Here is a 23,128-nt window from a genome sequence, read left to right on the forward strand (position 1 = left end):
ACACTGAAAACCCTAGCGGTCACCAGATCTACTGTCTGTCACAAATGAGCACACATGAGACTGTCATGCATCGGGAAAGACTCTATGGCACTTGGTTCCGTGTCGCTGACTTGGGGCTCCTGGTATACTAGAAGTCACAGGAGTGAGGAAAATTTTCTTGAGACTCGAACAAAAGCCTCTCTGGGTTACGTAAATGTCGATCTCTAATGCTTTGTGACGGTGTGAAGTTAGGAAGATCTTGCTCAGCTCATAGGCATATAAATAAAATACAGAACATGGTCCTGACACCTCGGTGTCCCCGTGTTTTGTACCCCTGGCCCTCCTCCCAAGCAACAGATTCCCACTCAAGTCCAGCTTTGATCCCAGATGAATGACTGGGCTTACAACATGCAACCTGCTGCCCCCTTTGCCCTATCACTTCCAGGTGGAATTTCCCACCCTACCCCTGTTTTGGATTAAGATTAATAAGTATATTTGAAATTGAAATCATCTTTTCCCCTTTGCTGCACTACCAGTTCTAACTTCCCACCCCAGTCTCAAGGCTGGATGAATACATACACGATTCATATTTGGAATAAATCTGTCTTCTCCCTTCGCTGTACTTTTTCCATCTGCAACTTCTTAGTACCCTCTTACTTGAGAGAATTTCCTGTCTTCCCCTACTCCCCCCACCAAGTCTCTCAACCCTGTACCATGTAAAATCCTCCAAGTAAGTTAATGAAAGTCTGGTTTGTTCTATTTTGCTGATATGCTGGTATTTATCCAGCCCTTTTCTACTGAAGAGTGTCTGTACTCTTTTCAAGATTTTTATCATTACAAATAAATCAGAAATCAACATCTTTGTTCCATATTATCTTCATGCTCAAGTTTAAATTTCTGTCAGTTATATTCCCAAGTCAAAATACTTAGTAGAAAGAAATATAGGTATAGATACTTTTAATTATAATCAATGTTGTCATCATTTCCAAAATGGGCAAATATAATTTATGCTTCCAACAACAATGAAAATCCTCTTTTCTCCCTTATCCCAGCCAGTGACTGGTGTTCACACTTTATTGTCATAAAACTATAGGTACCATAGTATTTATTATGTCAGCATGTGTCACTTGTACAGTTCAATAAAACTATATTGATCGGTTTTGCAACTATCACCAATACCCATTACCATCTTTGCAATTCCAATAAACAAAAATTGAATGATAATTCAATAAAGATTTCCCTTTTCCTATTCACTCCTTGTAACCATGCTTAAACCTGACCTCTAGATAGTTGACAATTTTTCAACTTTCATATTGGTAAAATCATGATTTTATCATTTTTCAATTAACTTACTTCACTCAACACAATGTTTTCAAGGCACATGCATGTGGTTGCATGTGTCCGGACTTTGTTTCTTTTTACATATGAGTGATATCCCATTGTACATACCCCATTCTGTTGATCGACGTTTGGGTTGTCCCGCCCCCTTAGCTATTGCGCATAATGCTACCATGCACATTGGGACACACATGTCTGTTCATGTTGATGCCTTCAAGTCTCCTGGCAAGGGCAATTGCTGGGTCAAATGGCAGCTCTATTTTCACAACTTGATGCTTGTAAATGACAACTGGTTTCTACATTAATTTGAAATGTCCATGACTCTGAAGAAGGTGGAGAATATTTTTATACATTTACTGGATATTTACCTTTACTTTTTTATTAAGTGCCTTTTAGTACTCTACTTTGTATTTGACTTTGCTTATTTATTAACAGTTTACAAAAGCTCCTTTTGTAATATGAAGGTTAACATTTAACCTATTACTTGCATTTAGTTTTTTTCCTATTTAACATATAGCAATCCATACTTTGTGCATCTTTTCCATTAGTTTCACCTTTTTATTAAAACAGATACTCTTGTGAATTTTTATTATTTATTCATTCTGCATAAGGTACAAGGTAGCCAGTTATTTAATTTTTTTCTAAAATACTAAATATCTTCTAAGTACCATGCATACATGATCTTCTTCCCCCTCCCCCGCCCCACTGACCTGTAATTACACCTTTACAATGTGCAAAATTCTTATGTATTTAAAGTTTGTTCATGGGTCATTATGATTTAGTGAACCAGCTATTTTTATAAAATTTTACTATTTCAAATTTGGTAGGATAAGCTCTCCTCCTCCATTTCATATTTTAAAATGTCTGGGGAATTGAATTATGCTAATGTAGATAAATTTGGGAATAACATTTTACATTTTATTAGGTTTTTATTGAAACATTACTCATATAATACACACATTTTAAAGCCAACTAGTTGATTCCAACTCACGGTGACTCATGGTGACCCTACAGGGCAGAGTAGACCTGCCCTTGTGAGTTTCTGAGGCTGCAAATGCTCCGTCAGGAGCAGAAAGCTGTCATCTTCTCTCAAGAATCATTTGGTGGTTTCAAACTGCTGACCTTGCAGTTGTCAGCACAACACCTAGACCCCCTATTCCACCAGAGCCTCTATGTATCTTAGGATCCATCAATGCCTTTGTTGTAGTGGTGAGCAGCTGCTGTGCCATCGGTTCTGACCCATCATAACCCTACCCACAATGGAAGGCAACACCGCTGGGTCCTGCACCAGTCTCACAATTGTTCCTGTGTCTGCGCCCATTGTTTGAACAACAAGGGCAGTCTATTTAGACAAATCTATACGCAAGCCTTAGTAATTATTAGGGTCCTTTTCTTAGTTGGATAATTTCTACATGTTTTGTATACTTTGTTGTGTTGTCAAATCCTCCCTTGCTCTGTGTGTGTGTGAAAACATACATAACAAACCATCCAGCTACTGCACAGTGCTTACACATACAATTCTCACATACAACAATTATCAGGTGTTTCCCTTGTGTCACCATTCTCACTCAGCCCATTTTGGTTCACCGCCATCATCCCAGACTCTTCAAAACTCTCTTCTGTGTTGCGAATTATTGTCGTCACCCTCTTTCAGGACCAGGCGGAGCGGGGGCGGGGGGGTGCCTTCATGGGAGTGGATATCCGCCACAGCAAGAACCGAAGGTTCACTGAAGGAACTCAAGGGCCAGAACATCTACCTGCACCTCCTGGTCAAGCGGTACAGGTTTCTGGCAGGCAGACCAACTCCATCTTCAACTAGGTTGTGCTGAAGAGGTTGTTCATGAGCTGCACCCACAGGCTGCCCCTGGACCTCTCTCAGATGATCTGCAAGACGAACCTTCCTTTCTGAGAAAACAAGACAACTGTGGTCATGGGGACCACAACTGATGACGCCCGGGTACAGGAGGTGCCCACGCAGAAGGCTTGCACCCTGCACATGAGCAGCCTGACCTGGAACCTCATCCTCAAGACTGGGGGCCAGATCCTCACTTTGGACTAGCTAGCACTGAACTCCCCCTATGCCGGCATCACTGTCCTGCAGTCTGGTCCACACGGGGGCTGAGAGGTGGACAGGCATTTCCGCAAGGCCCAGGGACCTCGCCACAGTCACGTCAAACTGTTACGTCTGCCCCCAGGGCTGGAAGACTGAGTGTGCCAGAGGCTGACAGGCCAGTCGCAGCTACAAAAACTACCCCAGCACCTGTCCTGGATGTGCAGAGCGGGGGGGGGGGGGGGGGGAAGAAGAATTATTATTGTCGTCTTGATCCCACACAAGTAATTCTTTAAAAGAGTCCCTTCACTTTTTTAAAAGTATATTTAAGCATATTTGAAATTTCCGAGAAATCTGAAAGAAAAAGGAATCAGAGGTTTTATGTTGTGAGACTGCAAGGGAAGATAACAGGTGTGAGTAGATTTCAAAAATGAAATTCTTCAAAATCAGAATAAATGATCTCATAAGGGCATGTTTTAATAGGGCAACTAGCTAGTAGTCTCCAGTGTATCCCCTCTTGAAGGCTCCTTAAAATATCCATGACACGAGTGAAGTGGAAATCATAAAATGAGACCGAAAACAAGACAAGCAGACCACCTGAAGTTATAGTCCGAGAGAAATCGGCACTAATTATATGTCAGATGGCACTCTGGGGGGAAAGGTAGCAAAGTCTTGGCTCATGCTTAATGAAACAAAAATAAAGAGGGTGATGTTTTGCTTTTCCTCCATAAGGTTCGGGGCTTCTGCCAAAAAGAAATAGTGCAGCCATTCTTCCACCTCCAAGACATTGATTTGGGAGTCAGTCTATAGACGGTAACATCTGCTCTTCTTCCCTGTCTCTGCCCACGATGAAGCTGCTTATTCAAGGAGCTAGCCCTATAATGCCGAGCGTGACATTTTCATAACATTTCATTATAACTTTTTTTTTAATTATTTTTTATTTTTTAACAAATTATTGGGGCTGATACAATTCTTTTCACAGTTCATACATATACATACATCAATTGTATAAAGCACATCTGTACAGTCTTTGCCCTAATCATTTTTTTCTCCTCTTTTCTTCATTTACATTTTATTAGGGACTCCAACAACTCTTACCACAATCCATACATACACATACATCAATTGTATAAAGCACACCCATACATTCCCTGTCCCAATCATTCTCAAGGCATTTGCTCTTCACTTAAGCCCCTTGCATCAGGTCCTCTTTTTTTCCCCCCCCCCTCCCTCCCTTTTCCCCCCTCCCTCATATGCCCTTGGTAATTTATACCTCGTTATTTTGTCATATCTTGCCCTATTCGGGGTCTCCCTTCCCCCCTTCTCTGCTGTCCCTCTCCCAGGGAAGAGGTCACATGTGGCTCCTTGTAATCAGTTCCCCCTTTCCAACCCACTCACCCTCCACTCTCCCAGCATCGTCCCTCACGCCCTTGGTCCTGGAGGTATCATCCACCCTGGATTCCCTGTATCTCCAACCCTCATATGTACCAGTGCACAGCCTCTGTCCTATCCAGCCCTGCAAGGTAGAATTCGGATCATGATAGTTGGGGGGAGGAAGCATCCAGGATCTGGGGGAAAGCTGTGTTCTTCATCGATACTACCTCACACCCTAATTAACCCATCTCCTTTCCTAAGCCCCTCTATGAGGGGATCTCCATTGGCCGACACTTGGGCCTTGGGTCTCCACTCTGCACTTCCCCCTTCATTTAATATAATATATATATACGCATACATATATACATAAACACATATATACACATACATACACACACTTATATCTTTTTTTTTTTTTGCATGATGCCTTATATCTGGTCCCTTGGGCACCTCGTGATCGCACTGGCCGGTGTGCTTCTTCCATGTGGGCTTATTTGTTTCTGAGCGAGATGGCCGCTTGTTCACCTTCAAGCCTTTAAGACCCCAAACACTATCTCTTTTGATAGCCGGGCACCATCAGCTTTCTTCACCACATTTGCTTGTGCACCCATTTGTCTTCAGCGATCCTATCATGGAGGTGTGCAGGCAATGATATGATTTTTTGTTCTTTGATGCCTGGTAACTGATCCCTTTGGGACCACTCGATCCCACAGGCTGGTGTGTTCTTCCATGTGGACTTTGTTGCTTCTGAGCTAGATGGCCGCTTGTTTATCTTCAAGCCTTTAAGACCCCAGTCACTATCTCTTTTGATAGCCGGGCACCATCAGCTTTCTTCACCACATTTACTTGTTCACCCATTTTGGCTCCAGCTGTTGTGTCGGGAGAGTGAGCATCATAGAGTTCCAATTTAATAAAAGAAGGTATTCATGCATAGAGGGAGTGTTTGAGTAGAGGCCCAAGGTCCTTCCGCCACCTTAATACTTGACCTATAAATATAGACACAAAGATCTATTTCCCCAACCTCCTATATATATTTGCATGTACATGTCTTTGTCTAGACCTCCATGAATGCGCTTTGACTCCTAGCTCTTTCCTCCATCTCCCTTGACCTTCCTCCTGCCCTACTACCATGCTTCATTGCCACCTGGGCTAGAGTATACCTCTTCTCTAAGCAACCTTACCCTTGATCATTTCCCACCAGGCCTGCCACTCTCATTATAACTTTTAATTATAATATTTCTTATATGCATCCAAGGACGAATGTGAAAATTTGGTTACATTTTAAAAACATTGCATATTTTATTTTTTAATATATATATTGTTTGTTATATATATTGATAACTATGAAAGTAAAGAATAAAAACAAATACTTTTTTCCCTGAAATTAAAAATTCAGGCATTATAGGGTGAGAGAAGGAGTCAACCAAAGGATAGCCAGTCATTGCTCGCTCACCTGTGGGTACTGCTTATAAAGCAGGAAGAAGACTGTTTGGCACCCTTCCAAGCATGTATTGTTCTCCATTTCCAAGGGTGTGGTAGTTACAAAGTCTTGTCAGTTTGAGACTTAAGAGTGAAGGGCTGGAGCTTTGCCGGTCAATCAGGTCACAGTTGGATGCCCTCATTTGGAGGCACTAAGGAGATAAATATCTTTCTGGAGATGGACACACGCTCACTCCTGCTAGACATTGCTTTTGAGAAGACACGTGGAAGTACGCTGGAGCCCAGGAGCTGGAGGAGACATGTGGAGACTGCTGCCAGTGCTGAGATGCTTCCACTGCCACTGGATCCACAAGACTTTCCACCCACTGACTAGCGATCTTCCTGTATCTGGTATAATTGCATGTATTATGTGAGTCTGAAGAGGAATTTATAGATTGGTATCAGACATATGGGCTAATATTGGACTTATGGACTTGATCTGGACTGGGCTGGGATGTTTCCTCAATATTCAATTGCTCTTGTATAAAGCTCTTTCTTATACACGCATGAGTCTCCCTGGATTTGTTTCTCTAGTCAACCTGGACTAACACACATTGTCATCTTCGTTTGTCTCAGATAAGAATGCCTTTTATATGTTTTTCAGCACCAAGCAGGTGCAATACTTTGAGTTCATGGTAAACTATCGCTGGTCGAAGCAAGGTTCTTCTCTTCTTTTTTCCATTGATGTATTCTTCTGTCCTCCGACCCCCCACTTCCAGTACCTTCCCACACGCAACTGTCTTTCAATAAACAGAAATCCTTAAATTTTAGATATCAAGCCACATTAACTTATTCTATGATTTATGTTTCAGCATTGTGGTTAAAGGGGCCTCTCCAGGTGCCTGTCTTTGTTGGGCTGCTACCAGCAGCGATCCATCCTTTTAAGAACTGAAACAACTGCTCACAGGTGTTGGACAGAAACCAACAATGGCCACAGACCTTGGGAAATAAGAAGCACCTGAGGTGAGTTCATAATTTACCTGGACTTTCCCGTAGGGATATTTTTAAAACCATGTTGCAGGAACGTGAGCCCAAGCACTGGAGAGCAAAGACAGAAACGACGACGAAAATTTAAGGTTGTTGACGGGGCTGAGATCTGAATGACAAGCCATTGGGAAAGAGGAAACTCCAGAAGAGGAACTAAAGAAGCTGGTGGGAAGCATGGCACTGATGCTCGGCCAGCTCTTAAGCCGTGCATTCCCAAGATGGGATTCCAGAAAGCTTGATTGAGAGCCTAAAACCTGGACAGAGATTTTATCGGTCACACAGTGCGGGAATGTTAAAGTTCTGGTTCAACTAGAGTCAAAGGACCTCCACAGATAACTAAGGTATAAAGCTGAGGGGCCCGAAAGATCACATGCTAGGATCCACAAGTGTGCTCCAGAGGAAGGCAGGTGCACAAAGGCGAGATTGGGATGAGCTGAATGAGGTGGCTTGGGTGCAAATTTGCAAAACATTGAGAAATGTGTCTGGGAGCCTTGCTGGCCTCATTACTGTCCTGCAAATCCTTCAACATGATTGTGATTAATATGATAAGCGATATACAGGGAAGGATGGATAAAAGTGGCAAACATTATGTATTTTAATACCATTTTAAAATGTATCTTAAAGATTCAGCTGGACATTCAAGTATTAAAAATGTGTAATTTCCAAATAAACAACTGGAGGAACAAATAATTAGTGAATTCAAAGACAGGTCAAGAGAAAACAGTCCAATTCACGAATGGGCAGGCAGGAGGATAAACCGTCCAAACCCTGCAAAGTGGCAGAGTCATGAAGCACAAAGCCAACGTGTCTCCACTGAGCACGACTGGAGTTCCAGAAGCAGAGGGGAAGCCAGTGAGGCATTGCACGAGGGCTCTGGACGATAACGAGGAAATCTCTTAGAACACAGAAAAGCACTCTTACAAATCACCCCGCTGTCAAAGAGGCAATTACCATGAAAATTAATAATCACCCTGAGCTGAAGTATATTTCAGAAATGATGACTCCTATAAACATTTTGTTTCATCTTCCACCTTTAGATCTTCTATCATTCTGAAGGTCACATTTGCATAGGATTTGGGGTTAGCACCCAGGTTATTTTTCTCTGTAATCACCTTCTTCTTTGCTCATTTCATGATTTTCCTTCTTCGTGATCGATTCATGTCTCTCCACACAAGGATCTCTTGCCAGGTTCTCATTCGGTCTGCTTGCTTTGTAGCAGTCCTGTGTTGTTTCGATTGCAAAGGGTTTGTGGTTTCTCTCACTATTAGGGAGAACAGGTTTTCTCTTTCAAATCTCCTTCCAACTGCAAAGTTAACTTTATTTTTCATTTTATACTCAACCTAGCAAATTCTTTATAAAAAGCCCATCTGGAATTTCAATTGGAATCACATTGAATTGTGTTTCTTACTTCAACTCCTATATATTTTATATTTCTATTTGGTTCATTTTATGACTTCTTACTCTTTCATATTAATAATATCCTGCCTTGTGGCTTTGAGGGTATTATTATTCTTATTTTAAATTCATTGCGCAACTGCTTTTATAATTCTGCTTCTTGTGAAATGCTTTTACATTTGTTGCTGTTAATTAGGTGGTGTGTTCCTCTCTGTCTGTTATTTTGACCTATGACTTTTCATTTCCCTAAAAATATCAGACACTCTATCTTGTTATGTGCATAGGGGAAGACCAAAACACACTCTAGTTCCTGTACACTGAATAATTTAGGGAAGAGGAGGGACTGTGTTAGTTGTCTGGGTAGACTAGAGAAACAAATCCATAGAAACTCATATATGTATAAGAGAGAGTTTCATACAAAGGGTAATTATACATTAAGAAAGCATCCCAACCCAGTTCAGTCCAAGCCCATAGATCCAATACTAATCAATAAAGTCCTCTCAGACTCATGAAACACATGCAATGAGGCCAAATGCAGGACAATCGCAGGCCAGTGGGTAGAAAGTCTTCGGACCCAGTGGCGTTGTAAGCATCTTAGCGCTGGCAGGGGTCTCCATGTGGCTTCTCCAATTCCCAGAGCACAGGATCTATCAGCGTAGGGCCATTTGTCTTCTTGGTAGAGAGTGTCTCAGGGAGTGAGCAGAGAGAGAGGTGTCTCCAAAGAGTTGTCAGGAGAAGGCCATGCCCACACAGAAGCCTCCACCCCTTCACTCATAATCCTCTCAGGTCCCAAACTGACACCAGGTTATGTAACTACCACAGGGACAAGTTCCATAGTTTAGCCAATCACCACCTCTTTGACGCTGCTCCATCAATGATCTCAGAGAAGAACGTCTTCTATAAAGTTCCCAAGAAAAGCAGCACTTCCCCAGCTGTGGGACTTGGGTATAAAGTGCAAATCAAAATCCATTGTCAATTCCAACTTAAGACAACCTGATACCGCAGAGTAGAATTGCTTCATAGAGTTTACAAGATAGTAAATCTCAAAAGAACTTCTGTGTAAGCCATCACCCAATTCACAGTAAACTAAATTAAACAGTAAAAAAAAAATCAATCTTCACAGACACAGACTGCCATGTCTTTCTATCATAGAATGGATTCAAACTACTGAATTTTTTGTTAGCAGCTGAGTACTTAACCAGGGCACCACCAGGGAGTCTAAGAAGATGGGTAAGAGTGGTAAATGCCAAAGGCCAGGGCTAGTTATCACCCCTTGTTTCCTCAGCTCTACAGCATTTCCTGAAGCTATAGTATATACTTTGTCAATATAGGGTAGTGTAGTGGTTACACATTGGGCTGCAATCTGCAAGATCAGCAATTTAAAACCACCAGCCACTCCTAAGGAGAAAGATAAAGCTTTATAGTCTCAGAATGCACAGGGCAGTTCTACCCTGCCCTGTAGGGTCGCGATGAGTTGGAGTTGACTCAATGACAATGAGTCAATGAGTTTGGGTTTGTATGTCAAATACATATTGCAACCTACTGGAAAAGACCCATATTTGTGTCCAATGCAAAGAAAGATTGCCCACTATTGAACAATATTATTATCACATGCAACTAAGCTTTTGCTGAAGACAATTCAAAAACTGTTATAAAACTAAATCTACAGGGAACTGCGAGAAATTCTAGTCAGATTTAGAAGAGGATATGTAAAAAGGGACCCCAATGCTAATGTTAGCTGGATGTGGACAGAAAGCAGAGGCTGCTAGAAAGATGGATACCTGAGTTTCAATGATGATGAAAGGTATTTGACTATGTGAATTGTAACGAAGTCTGAATAACATTTTAAAGAATGGGTGCAGAACATTCTATTGGGTCCATGGAAAAATCTGTATATAGACCAAGAAACACTTGGTTTCCACAGAACTATAAAAGGTGTGTAGTAAGGTTGCATCCCTGTTATAACCATACTTACTTAAACTATACGCTGAGCAAATAATCCAAGAAGTTGTACTACATGAAGACGATTATAGCATCAGAATTGAAGGGACGTTTATGGTCAATTTGCAATATGCAGATGACACAACCTTGCTTCCTAGACTTGAAGAGGGCTTGAAGCACTTACTAATGAAGGACAAAATTTTCAGTGTTCAATAAGATAGATTGTAACTCAATGGAAAGAATATCAAAATTCTTATAATTGGGCCAATACTCAATATCATGATAAATGAGAAAATGATTGTAGTTGTCAAAGATTTTAATTAATGCTCATTCAAAGAAATCAAAGGATGCATGGCATTAGGCAAATATGCTACACAAGAACTCTTTAAAGTGTTAAAGAGAAGCTATGTCTCTTTGAGGACCAAAGTGTACCTGATCCAAGCCACCATATTTTCAGTTACCTCATATGCACCTAAGAGCTAGACATTGAAAAAGGAAGACTGAAAAAAATGATGGCTTTGAATTATGAGGTTGGTGAAAGGACCACCGACTGCCAGAAGAACAAACAATCTGTCTTGGAGGAAGTACAACTAGAATATTCCTTATCAGTGAGACTTTGTCTCACATATTTTGAATATGCCTTTCAGAGGACCAGTCTCTGGAAAAGGCCATTATGCTTAATAAAGTGGAGTCCGAAAAAAAAAAAAAAGAGGACCCTTAGTAAGGTAGATTGGCACAGTGGCTAAAACAATGGGCTCAACTATAACAAACAACCATGAGGATGGCACCAGACCAGGCAGTGTTCTGTTCTACATAGGGTTGCTATGATTCAAAGCCAACTTGAGGATGACAGAGGACTCTCTGTGAGATATATTGAGACAGAAATCAGAATAATGTATTAAACACGGCAGTGATCATAAGTCTGGAGGTGCACTCGAAGCTTTGCTATCTATATCTATGAAACCCCTTACTGCTAACCTAATTATGGGTGGTTCTATTCTAACACACAGAAGCTCACCAAGTATCAGAATCAATGCAGTGGCAACCAGTTCAGAAAATTCTTATATTTGGTGTTGTACAAGGGGACTGCAAAGCGTTCGTGGAAGCAATACCATTATCTTTTCATTCCTTTTTTAGAAAAAGACATCATAATTAGTAAAATAGAGAAACAGAGAAACCCTCAACGTGGTAAATTAACACAATAGCCTGAACAATGGACTCAACTACCACCAAGAAAGAAGATGAGCAAGCACAGGAAACATTATTATGCATAAGATTAGCATGAGTCAAAACAACAAGGAGCAAGGGGAAAAATCAACCCAAGGACTATGGAGGAAATGCTGCATTGCACTGGGAAGAAGGGCTCTCTCAAGAATGGAGAACAAAACTTCTTTCCAAGAAGACATCAGGAAAAGAAACACACACACACAAGCATACACACACACCAGACTGAAGTAAAAAGGAAATGATTTAAAGCCTGAAGTAAAAAAAAAAAGAAAGATTGTACTTGGTCGCTTGAGCTTTTCAGACTTAACACCATCAACTTCTTGCTTTGATCTGTCCCACAGGATTCATCAAAAACGGGAAGGAGATGCCTCTTCAATACATGGTGCTGGAAAAAACTGGATGTCCATCTTTGAAAGAATGACAAGACCCATATTTCACCCCGTGCACAAAAACAAACTCAAAACTATCAGCATCATCAATGAGAAAATTGGGACAAATCTATCATGGGCTACCAGATATAATAAAGGAAGCACACTCCATGGAAGACAAAATAAATGAGTGGGCCCTATCAAAAAGAAAATACTTGTATATATGGAAAATTCTAATTAAAAGAGTAAAATGAGAGCCCACAGATTGGGAAATTTTTACTAAAAGAATAAAACGAGAGTCCACAGATTGGGAAAAGTTATTTAGTAAGGATATAACAAACAAAGGACTGATTACTAAAACCTACAGTCTAATACAAGTCTGCAGCAAGGAAAAATCAGAGAGCCCTGTGAGAAGGGGGGCAAAGCACCTGAGCAGACGATTCACAAAGGATGACCCCCAACTGGCTAATAAACACATGAGGAAACGCTCTTGTTCACTAGCCGTCTGGGAAATGCAAGTCAAAACAAACATGAGATAGCAGCTACCATTCATAGTCATGGCCTAATTAAAAAAAAATAGATGAGAACAACAAATGCTTCAGGGGCTCTGGAGAGACTGGAACTCCCATTCATTGCTGGTGGACGTGTGAATCCATATAGCCATTGTGGAAAGCAATATGGCGAGTCCTAATACAGATGGCAATAGAAATACCATATGATCCAACAATACCATCATTACTCGGCATATATACCAAAGAAATAAGAAACAGATCACAGACATATGCTCCCTTGTGTTCATTTCAGCATGGTTCACAATAGTAAGAAGTTGGAAACAGCCTAAAATCCCATCAGTAGAAGATTGGATTTAAAAACAAAACCTCTGGTATATACACACAATGCATTACTATGCAACCCTAAAAAACAGCGATGAAATACTTCATGACATAGAGAGCTCTGGAAGGCATTATGCTGAGTAAAGATAGTCAATCACAGAAGGGAAAATATGGTATGAGTCCACTGCTGTAGAAACAAGCAGCAAGATGGGCACAAGCTGTCTTGCAGGGCATCCAGGCTGCTGGCCAGGGTGGCCAGACAGCCTGGTAGAGAGCCTGACTGGTGCCAATGAAAACTACACCAGCCTCTCTAGGTGTCTATCCTGAAGGTCACTTTGCCGGAGGGTGCCTCACATCAGCTAGGATCAAATGGTTAAGGGAGGGGAAGGGGATGTTGTGTACAGAGTGGCTGCCATTCAAAGTGATGAGGTTCCCCTGACAGGTAGACAGCCCTATCAGAGGTATGAGGGATACTGATGGGAAAGTCAAGGCAGGAGAAGGGAAAGGGAGCAACCTCATCTGGGGGAGCACAAATGTATGACTGTTGGGAGGAAAAGTGAAATAACCAGCCCCCACGTGGGTGGGGGTAGGGGGAATCACTGAAAATGCTTTGGGGGACCCTGGGGTAGAATGTTCCTAGTGGCATGTATCAAATGGGCCACATTAATCAAGCTTCTGGGTGCATCCTTGGGACCCAGGCCAGGTACCATGGAATGCTGGACATTGAATCCTGAATCTTCAAAGCTCACAGCATGCTCCAGAGGCGGCATCAGTGAGATCCAATGCAGAAATCCTCTAGATGAACTGGAGTCTACTCAGAAACACTTGCAACCTGAGCACTTAAGACAAAAAATTCAAGGGGTCTGAGGAAGCGGAAGACAGCAGTACCAAGACTGTTGAACTGTTGGTAGGCTGTCAATGATAGGCTTGCTACATCAGTGCCCTATATGCTGTATTAAGATATATATTATTACAGCAACTCTGTGATGGACATTCTTGGTAAATATTATTATAAATTTTTCTTGAAAATTACCCCCTAGTTTTTGTGTAAATAGTGTCCAGCCATGAAAGGATGATCTTGCTACGTGAATAATTCAGGTACTATGATATGGATGGAGTTAGCCTACACTGTCCCAATATCCCTATCCTTCATATATATATATATATATATATATATATAGATAGATAGAGAGAGAGAGAGAGAGAGAGAGAGAGAGAGAGAGAGAGAGAGAGAGAGAGAGAGAGAGAGGAGAAAGCCCCATCTTTCCCCTGCAGCTGGGGGTTTCAACTGCGAAAGTGGTGGACTGCAGACCCACACATCACCACCACACCGCCATTGTTCCTCTAACCAGTTAGTTAGGTTCTTCCCGCCAGACGACTGTTCCCTGTGGAGGCTGGGCGAGAAGGTGGAGGGAGGGGCTGATTGCATTCTATGATTCCACTGGCTGCCATCGCGCTGGGCATAAAGTGACGCAGCTGAGAAGCAGGGGGACGGGCTTTCTGCCAGCAACAGACCATCCTCTGGACCCTGCATCTGATTTGCCTTTTTCTGCCGACCTCCAGTTCCTGGCACCTGACCTGTGGCCAATCACCAGAACTGATTTCACCAGGTTCCGCAGACGTGGGAATGAGACGAATCCTGTAGACAGACATCTGAACTTGGGAGCTGAGACTTACCAATATCCTTGGGACATATTTAACATCCACCTCCTTGGAACTAGTCTCAAATTAATTTTTTTCCTAAAAAGAACTATTTCTGTACTCCTCCACCTTCTCACTGCTGGTTCCCTGAACAGAGACATTGCTGAGCAGCCCACGTGCTGAAGCACTGGCCAGTGGGATGCAAACACAAGAGGTAAAGGGGCTTCTGGGAAGGCCCCTCACAGTTAGGGGCGTTCCCTTCCAACCTTCTGGAACAAGGGTGTGATGCCTGATCCCCGGCAGCTGTCTTGGCCTGTGAGGTGATAATGGGGTTAAAAGCCAGCACTGGGCTGGCTTGGCAGAAAGGCAGGAGCTGACTCCTGTCTCCCTGGACTACAAGCCCAGCACCTCTTCTGCTTTAGAAAACGATGCCTATCCCGACAGGCAGCTCATCTGCTTTCCTTTTTGCTTTCCTGCTGCACGTAGCCTAACTTGTACTCGATGTACCTAGATCTGCAGTCCACAGACCTCCTTTATGCGGCTATTTTTTTATTAAATCATTTTATTGGGGGCTCTTACAACTCTTATCACAATCCATACATCCAAACATTGTGTCAAGCACTTTTGTACATTTGTTGCCATCATGGTTCTCAAAACATTTGCTTTCTACTTGAGCCCTTGGTATCAGCTCCTCATTTCCCTCCTCCCTCCCAGCTCCCTCATCCCTCATGAACCCTTGATAATTTATAAATTATTTTGTCATATCTTACACTGTCCGACTTCTCCCTTCCCCCACTTTTCTGTTCTCCATCCCCCAGGGAGGAGATTATATGTAGATCCTTGTAATTGGTTCCCCCTTTCTACCCTGCCTTCCCTCCATCCTTCCAGTATCACCACTCTCACCACTGGTCTTTAAGGGATCATCTGTCCTAGATTCCCTGTGTTTCCAGTTCCTATCTGTATCAGGTTTTTCTTTCTTTTTTAGTTAAATTTTTTTTTCTTTTTTTAATGAATTTATTCTTTTATGGGTCATTGGTTTTCTTTTTTTGTTGTCATCATGTTCTCTTTTGTAGCTTTGTCTTGCTATGCCTTGTTTTGTGGTGCATATTATTATCTCTGCAGGTCTACCTAGATAAGATAGGCTGGATGAACAGTCTGGAGGAGAAAACAACAGGACTGATGGTTCCAGGGGGACAAGGGAGAGGGGGAGGCAGGGGAAAGGAGGTGGCGTTGACCACTCCAGGGACAAGGGAGCAAAAAGTGATCCAAAATTAGTGGCAAGAAGGGTGTGAGAGGGCTGGTAGGGATTCAGCAAGGGCAATGTAACTGAGAGAAATTACTGAAACCCAAATGAAGGCCTTCTCACTAATTTTGTAGAGTGCTTTATAAAACTATTACCAAGGGTTAATCAAAGACAATATCAATGAAAAATCTTTATGTACTTTCTACCATAAATTAAGACTCTCTACCATAAATTAACAAGGAGGTTTTAAGAGGGAGGCTAAGTCAGATAAATAAATATAGATCCAGAAATGGGTTTGGGGCGCACACTAAATCCTAGCTCCAATTTAAGAACAATGAGTTCTTACATCATGACCCTGCTCCATACCCTCAGGAAGGGAACACAGAAGATATGGGTGCTAGAGCAAAGGGTTGAAGAAATTAGCTGGTGCCTGGCTAGCAGATAAAATAGTGCCTGGGGTCTTAAAGGTTTGTATCCAAACAAGCGGCCATCTAAGTGAGATGTCAACTAAGTCCATATGGAAAAAGCAGACTAACATCAGTGACCAAAGGATTGTAAAACATATAATCCAAAACCAAAGGAGGGAATAACATCAGAGCCTAAGTTGTGAGACTGGTTTACAGAAGGCTATGGAGGACAGTGGGAGCCCAAGATACATTTGTGAGATCTGCATAGGAAATAACCCTCAGGTGATTTCCCTCTATCCATAAAAGAGGAATGGGAAAAACCTGGTTACCAAACAGAATGCAATAGCGAGATGATTATAGAAGGTAAAAATGATAAACCTGACTTGAATGGTTAAAACGTTGTCCAATTATTCCCCCCTCTTATGCATATTAGGCTTCATCTGGTTTTCAACATTTTCTATACTGTTTTTGTTTGTTTATATTGGGGTTTATCTCAGTTGTGGTTTGTCATTGGGGATGACCATCTTGAATTTTTGTTATATGTTTGTCTGCTTTTCAGAATATTCAATCCAGGGTGGATGAACTTATAGGGACAGCAAGTAGATAGGGGTTTCCTGGGGGTGCCGTGTTGGTGGTCAGGTGAGGGGGTATATTTAAAAGGAGCCAATGTCAAGGAGTTCACGAAGTAAGAGAATGATTTTAAACTGATTGTGGTAGCAATTGTACAATACTGCTTTATGTGATTGAACTATGGAATGATATGGTATCTGTATTAACTCCCAATAAAATGGTTTGGTGGGGGGGATTAATCAGGGATGTGGGGGAAAGACCCAAGGTTTTCCATTACACACTTAGCTTTCCTCTCTCCCACAACCATTCTGTGATTTCAATCTTCTACTCTTTCTCACCCAAGTGCACATATCAAAAACATTCAGCTACAAAGATTGTCTTCTTTCAAACTATCACAATAATCAATGTGTAGTCCCCATGTCAGGGGGACAAACAGCAGAGAAGTGGGTGAAATGAGACAGCAGACGGTGTAAGATATTTAAAAAAGCAGAAGACTTTATAAATTATCAAGGGGGCATTGGAAAGGCAGGGTAGGGGAGGGTGGGGTGAAAATGACTGATGCCAGGGGCTCAGGCAGAGAGAAAATGTTTTGAAAAATATGGTGACAACATATGTACAGATGTGGCTGACAAAATGGATAAATTTATGGATTGTGATAAAAGCTTTAAGAACCCCCAATAAAATGAGTTTGTTTTTTTAAATTCTCTTCTTTTTTTCTCCATGGAGAGGAAAGAATAAACAGGGAGAAAGTGAAAAGGATGGGTGGGGAGGAGAGAAGGGGGCGGAAAATGGAAAGTAGGAGGGAATGCATTATTAATTGGAGCCTAGTAGAATAATTTAAACCCATGCTCTATCTAATAAAGATGAGTGCAAGAATGAAAAAAATAATGTTCTCTAACTGATCATGGTGATAATTGTAAAACTCTTTCTGATACAATTGAACTACTGAATTGTATTATATGTGGATTATATGCCAATAAAACTGTTAAAATTAATAAGTAGCCTGCTATCAAAAGAGACATCTGGGGTCTTAAAGGCTTGAAGGTAAACAAGCAGCCATCTAGCTCAGAAGCAACAAAGCCCACATGGAAGAAGCACAACAACCTGTGTGATCATGAGGTGTGGAAGGGATCAGGTATCAGGCATCAAAGAACAAAAAATTTTATCAGTGTTTGCTCACCACCCCAATACGATCGCTGAAGACAAATGTGTGCATAAGCAAATGTGGTGATGAAAGCTGATGGTGCCTGGCTATCAAAGGATATGGCATCTGGGGTCTTAAAGGCTTAAAGGTAAACAAGCAGCCATCTAGCTCATAAGCAACAAAACCCATTTGGAAGGAGCACAACAGCCTGTGTGAACACGAGGTATAAAAGGGATCAGATATCAGGTATTAAAGAACAAAAAAACCATATCATTGTAAATGAGAGTGAGTGCAGTGTGGAGACCCAAAGCCCATCTATAGGAAATTGGACACCCCCTTAAAAAAGGGTCGTGGGGAGGACACAAGCCACTCAGGGTGCAGGGTTGCAAAGATGAAACATATAACTTTCCTCTAGTTCTGAGATGCTTCCTCCCCCCACTATCATGATCCCAATTCTCCCTTACAAATCTGGCTAGATCAGAGGATGTACACTGGTACAGATCGAAATGGGAAACAGGGAATCCAGGACAGATGATCCCTTCAGGACCAGTGCTAAGAGTGGTGATACCAGGAGGGTGGAGGGAAGGTGGGGTGAAAAGGGAGAACTGATTATAGTATCTATATATAACCTCCTCCGTGGGGGATAGACAACAGAAAAGTGGGTGAAAGGAGATGTCAGACAGTGTAAGATATGACAAAATAATTATAATTTATAAATTATCAAGGATTAATGAGAGAAGCAGAGCGGGGACGGAGGAGGGAAATGAGGCGCTGATACCAAGGGCTCAAGTAGAAAGCAAATGTTTTGAGAATGATGATGGCAACAAATATAAAAATGTGCTTGACACAGTGGATGTATGTATGGATTATAAGAGTTGTAAGAGCCCCCAATAAAATGATTTAAAAAACAAGCAAACATCCAAGTTGGCAAGAAGAAAAATAAATAAATCTATGAGCTATCAGGAACTTCCAGCTCTGGTTTAATTTTATTACTGTTTAATATCACATTTTATCTCAAATAGAAAATAAATCTTTTCCAAAATTTATGAGACATTTATAATATTCCAAATGATAGAGAAATGAAAAGAGAAAAGTAAATGATGATAAAATATATCATTAGTCAAATGTATAGGACATCAATGAGGATCTAAAAGTGGTTATTCAAAAAAAAGAGCAGATTAAACCAATATCCATTTTAAAATCATTTTATTAGGGACTCATACAACTCTTATCACAATCCATACATACATCAATTGTGTAAAGCACATTTGTACATTCATTGCCCTCCCCTGGCATCAATTCCTCATTTCCCCTCCCCCCAACTCCCCCCTCCTCATGAACCCTTGATAATTTATAAGTTATTATTTTGTCATACCTTGTCCTGTCCGACATCTCCCTTCACCCACTTTTCTGTTGTAGGACCCTCAGGGAGGTCACATCTAGATCCTTGTAATTGGTTCCCCCTTTCCAACCCGTCCTCCCTCCCCCCTCCCAGTACTGGCTCTCAAACCACTGGTCCTGAAGGGATCATCTGCACTGGATTCCCTGTGTTTCCAGTTCTTATCTGTACCAGTGTACATCCTCTGGTCTAGCAAGATTTGTAAGGTAGAATTGGGATCATGATAGTGGGGAGGAGGAAGCATTTAGGAACTAGAGGAAAGTTGTATGTTTCATCTTTGCTACATCACACCCTGACTAGCTCGTCTCCTCCCCAAGACTCTTCTGTAAGGGAATGTCCAGTGGCCTACAAATGGGATTTGGGTCTCCATTCTGCACTCCACCCCCCCCCACATTCACAATGATATGATTTTTTTTGTTCTGATGATGCTTATACCTGATCCCTTCGACACCTCATGATCACACAGGCTGGTATGCTTCTTCCATGTGGACATTATTGCTTCTGAGCTAGATGGCTGCTTGTATACATTCAAGCCTTTAAGACCCCAAATGCTATATCTTTTGAGAACTGGGCACCATCAGCTTTCTTCACCATATTTGCTATTCACCCGCTTTGTCTTCAGCGGTTGTATCAGGAAGGTGAGCAACATAGAATGCCAACGTAATAGAAGAAAGTATTCTTGCATTGAGGGAGTACTTGAGTGGAGGCCCAATGTCCTTCTGCTACCTAATGCTAAACCTATAAATATATGCACATAGATATATTTCCCTATCCTCATATATAAATATATTTGCATATGTACATGCCTTTTTTTAGACCTCTATAAATGCCCTTTGACTCCTAGTTCTTTCCTCTATTTCCTTGGACTTTCCTCTTATCTCACTGTCATGCTAAGTCTTCATTTGGGTTTCAGTAATTCCTCTTGGTTACATTACCCTTGATCACACCCTACCAGGCCTCCTACACCCTCCTCACCACTGAGTTGGGTCACTTGTTTTTCCCTTGTCCCTGGGTTTGTTAACACCAGTACCTTTCCCCCCCCACCTTTACCTCCCCCATCTCCCCTGGAACTATCAGTCCCATTGTTTTCTCCTCCAGATTGTTCACCCAGCCTATCTTATGTAGACAAACCTGCGGAAATAATAACACGCACAAAAACAAGACAGAGCAAAACCAAGCAACAATATACAACAACAACAAAAAAAACAAACCAATGACAAAAATTAAACAATACAACAAGAAAGAAAAGTTTCTAGTTAGTTCAAGGACTGTTTGTTGGCCTTTAGGAGTGTTTTCCACTGCAGTCTGTTGGACACCACGCCCTGGCCCCAAAGTCCACCTTCAGCACATTCCCTGGGGACCTCGCCTCTCCATTTCCTTGCTGTTCTGTTGCTCCCCTTTAGTGTTTTGCCTTGGTTTGGCAGGATCAGATCAGGCGCAATTCCCACACTGTGTCTCCGGTGTTGTTCCCTGTAGGGATATGGGTCAGTGAGGGACGTCATGTCTCATAGTGAGGCAGGCCATGTGGTCCTCTCTGTGGACTGGCTGCTCTAATCAGGAACATTGTCCTCAAGGCCTGGTGGGCCAAGATGTGCTCCACTTTCTCCTGCTCCCCCTTCATATGCTCCTATCAGATATGTCCCTCCTGCAGTGCTGCAAATTCAAAGCCATCATTTGAAAGAAATTCTTCTGCTGGGTGGGGCATGTGTCCACATAGTAGTTGGGATTGGGGCCGGCCCCTCAGACCTCTCCACTGGTTCCATGCTCCATGCCAGCATGTTGCATTCACATCTTGGAGCACTGGGTTGAAGTATGGTCCCTCTTTTCCTGTGGCTATATAAACAATACCCTCCCCTTGGGTAGGTTAGTACCCTGTAGCCCCACTACCCATTTTTTAAATTATTTTTTTCCTTTCCCCACCTCCTTTTTAGTTGTCTACCATATGTATCCCTGTATTTAGTCTGGTCCCTGTCATACTACCTGGTCCTCACCCCAGGAATGTTTGTATACAGTAGCTAGTTCCCTATGCCCCTTTTGATTTTTTTTTAACTTACCCCACCAGACTCATGTTGTACTTGTCCTTTTGTGCTTGACTTGCTTCGCTTAGCATGATTTCCTCCAGTTCTTCCCATGCAGCGATGTGCTTAGTATGCTCATCACTGCTTTATAGCGGTGCATAGTACTCCATTGTATGTATGTACCACAGCTTTTTAATCCACTCATCAGCTGATGGAAATTTGAGATGTTTCCAACTCCTTGCAACTATGAACTGTGCCGCAATGAACATTGGAGCACAGATGTCTGGCCTTGGTTTGTTTCTTGCCTCTTCTGGGTATATGCCCAGTAGGGGGATTGCTGGATCGTATGGTAACTCGATTTCCATCTGTTTTAGATATTGCCAGATTGATTTCCATAGTGGCTGTATGTACTTACAGGCCCACCAGCAGTGAATGGGAGTTCCTGTCTCCCCACAGCCCCTTCAACACTTGTTGCTTTCTGATTTTTTTGAATTGGGCTATCTTTGAGGGTGTTAGGCGGTACCTCATTGTTGTTTTAATTTGCATTTCTCTATGGCTAAAGATAGGGAACATTTTCTCATATGTTTGTTGGCCATTCAGATTTCTGCCCCTGGGAAACTTCTGTTCAGTTTTTTTACCCACCTCTCAAATGGGCAATTAGTTTTTTCCTTTTTGGAAGCTAGTATTGTAGATTTTAGTAATAAGGCCTTTGTCTGATGTGTCATTGCTAAAGATGTTTTCCCAGGCCGTGGACTCTCTTATTACTCTCTTGGTGAATTATTTCAATGTATACAGGTGTTTTATCTTCAGTATACCCCACTTGTCTATTTGTGACTCCTCTGTATTTGTATCCTTCCCTATTTCTGATAGCCTATGTATTCCCTGTGCCAACATTGTCAAGTTGGTCACAATCCCCTCATTGATGGCCCCAGTAGTTTGGGGGTTAACTTCAAGCTCTGTGATCAACCTTGAGTTTATTCTTGTTCATGGAGTGAGATAAGTACCTTGCTTCATTTTTCTGCAGGTAGATATCCATTTCTTCCAACACCACTTGTTAAAGCAGGCATCTGCTTCCCATTGGATATTTTGGGGGGGCATTATCAAAGATCAGTTGTCTATATGCTGATGATTTTTTTTCTGGGTTTTCAGTCTTTTCCATTGGTCTGAGTATCTGTCATTGCATCAATACCATGCTGTTTTGACAACTGTGGCTGAATAGTATGTGCTACAGTCAGGTGAAGCAAGCCTTCCCACTGTGTCCTTATTCTTGAGGAGTTCTCTGTTAATTTGGGGCTTCTTCCCTCTCCATATGAAGTTGGTAATCAGTTTTCCATTTCGTTGAAGAAAGATGAGGATAATTGTATTGAGATTGCATTAAACTTATATAGTGCCTTTGGCAGAACTGACATCTTGACCATATTGAGCCATCCAATCCACGAGCATGGGATAGTCTTTCATTTGTTGAGGTCGCTCTTGGTTTCTTGCAATAGTGTTCTGTAGTTTTCCCCATATAGATCTTTTGTTCTTTTAGTCAGGTATATCTCCAGATATTTCTATTTGTATTTGGCTATTGTGAAGGGTACCACCTTTTGGATCTCCCCTTCTGTGGTCTTATCCGATGTGTATAACAGTCCTATGGACATCTGTTTGTTGATCTTGTATCTTGCCACCCTGCCAAACTCCTCTATTGCTTCTAGTACTCCCCTTGTGGAGCTTTTGGGATTTTCCATATATA

General features: G+C 41.9%; 1 pseudogene; it reads left to right on the forward strand.

Annotated features, from left to right (window-relative positions):
- Nucleotides 1-3,004: 3,004 nt before the first annotated feature.
- Nucleotides 3,005-3,641, forward strand: LOC142455996 (large ribosomal subunit protein eL18-like; annotated as a pseudogene).
- The last annotated feature ends 19,487 nt before the right edge of the window (nucleotides 3,642-23,128 follow it).

Source organism: Tenrec ecaudatus, chromosome 9 (assembly GCF_050624435.1).
Source record: "Tenrec ecaudatus isolate mTenEca1 chromosome 9, mTenEca1.hap1, whole genome shotgun sequence".
NCBI lineage: Eukaryota > Metazoa > Chordata > Mammalia > Afrosoricida > Tenrecidae > Tenrec > Tenrec ecaudatus.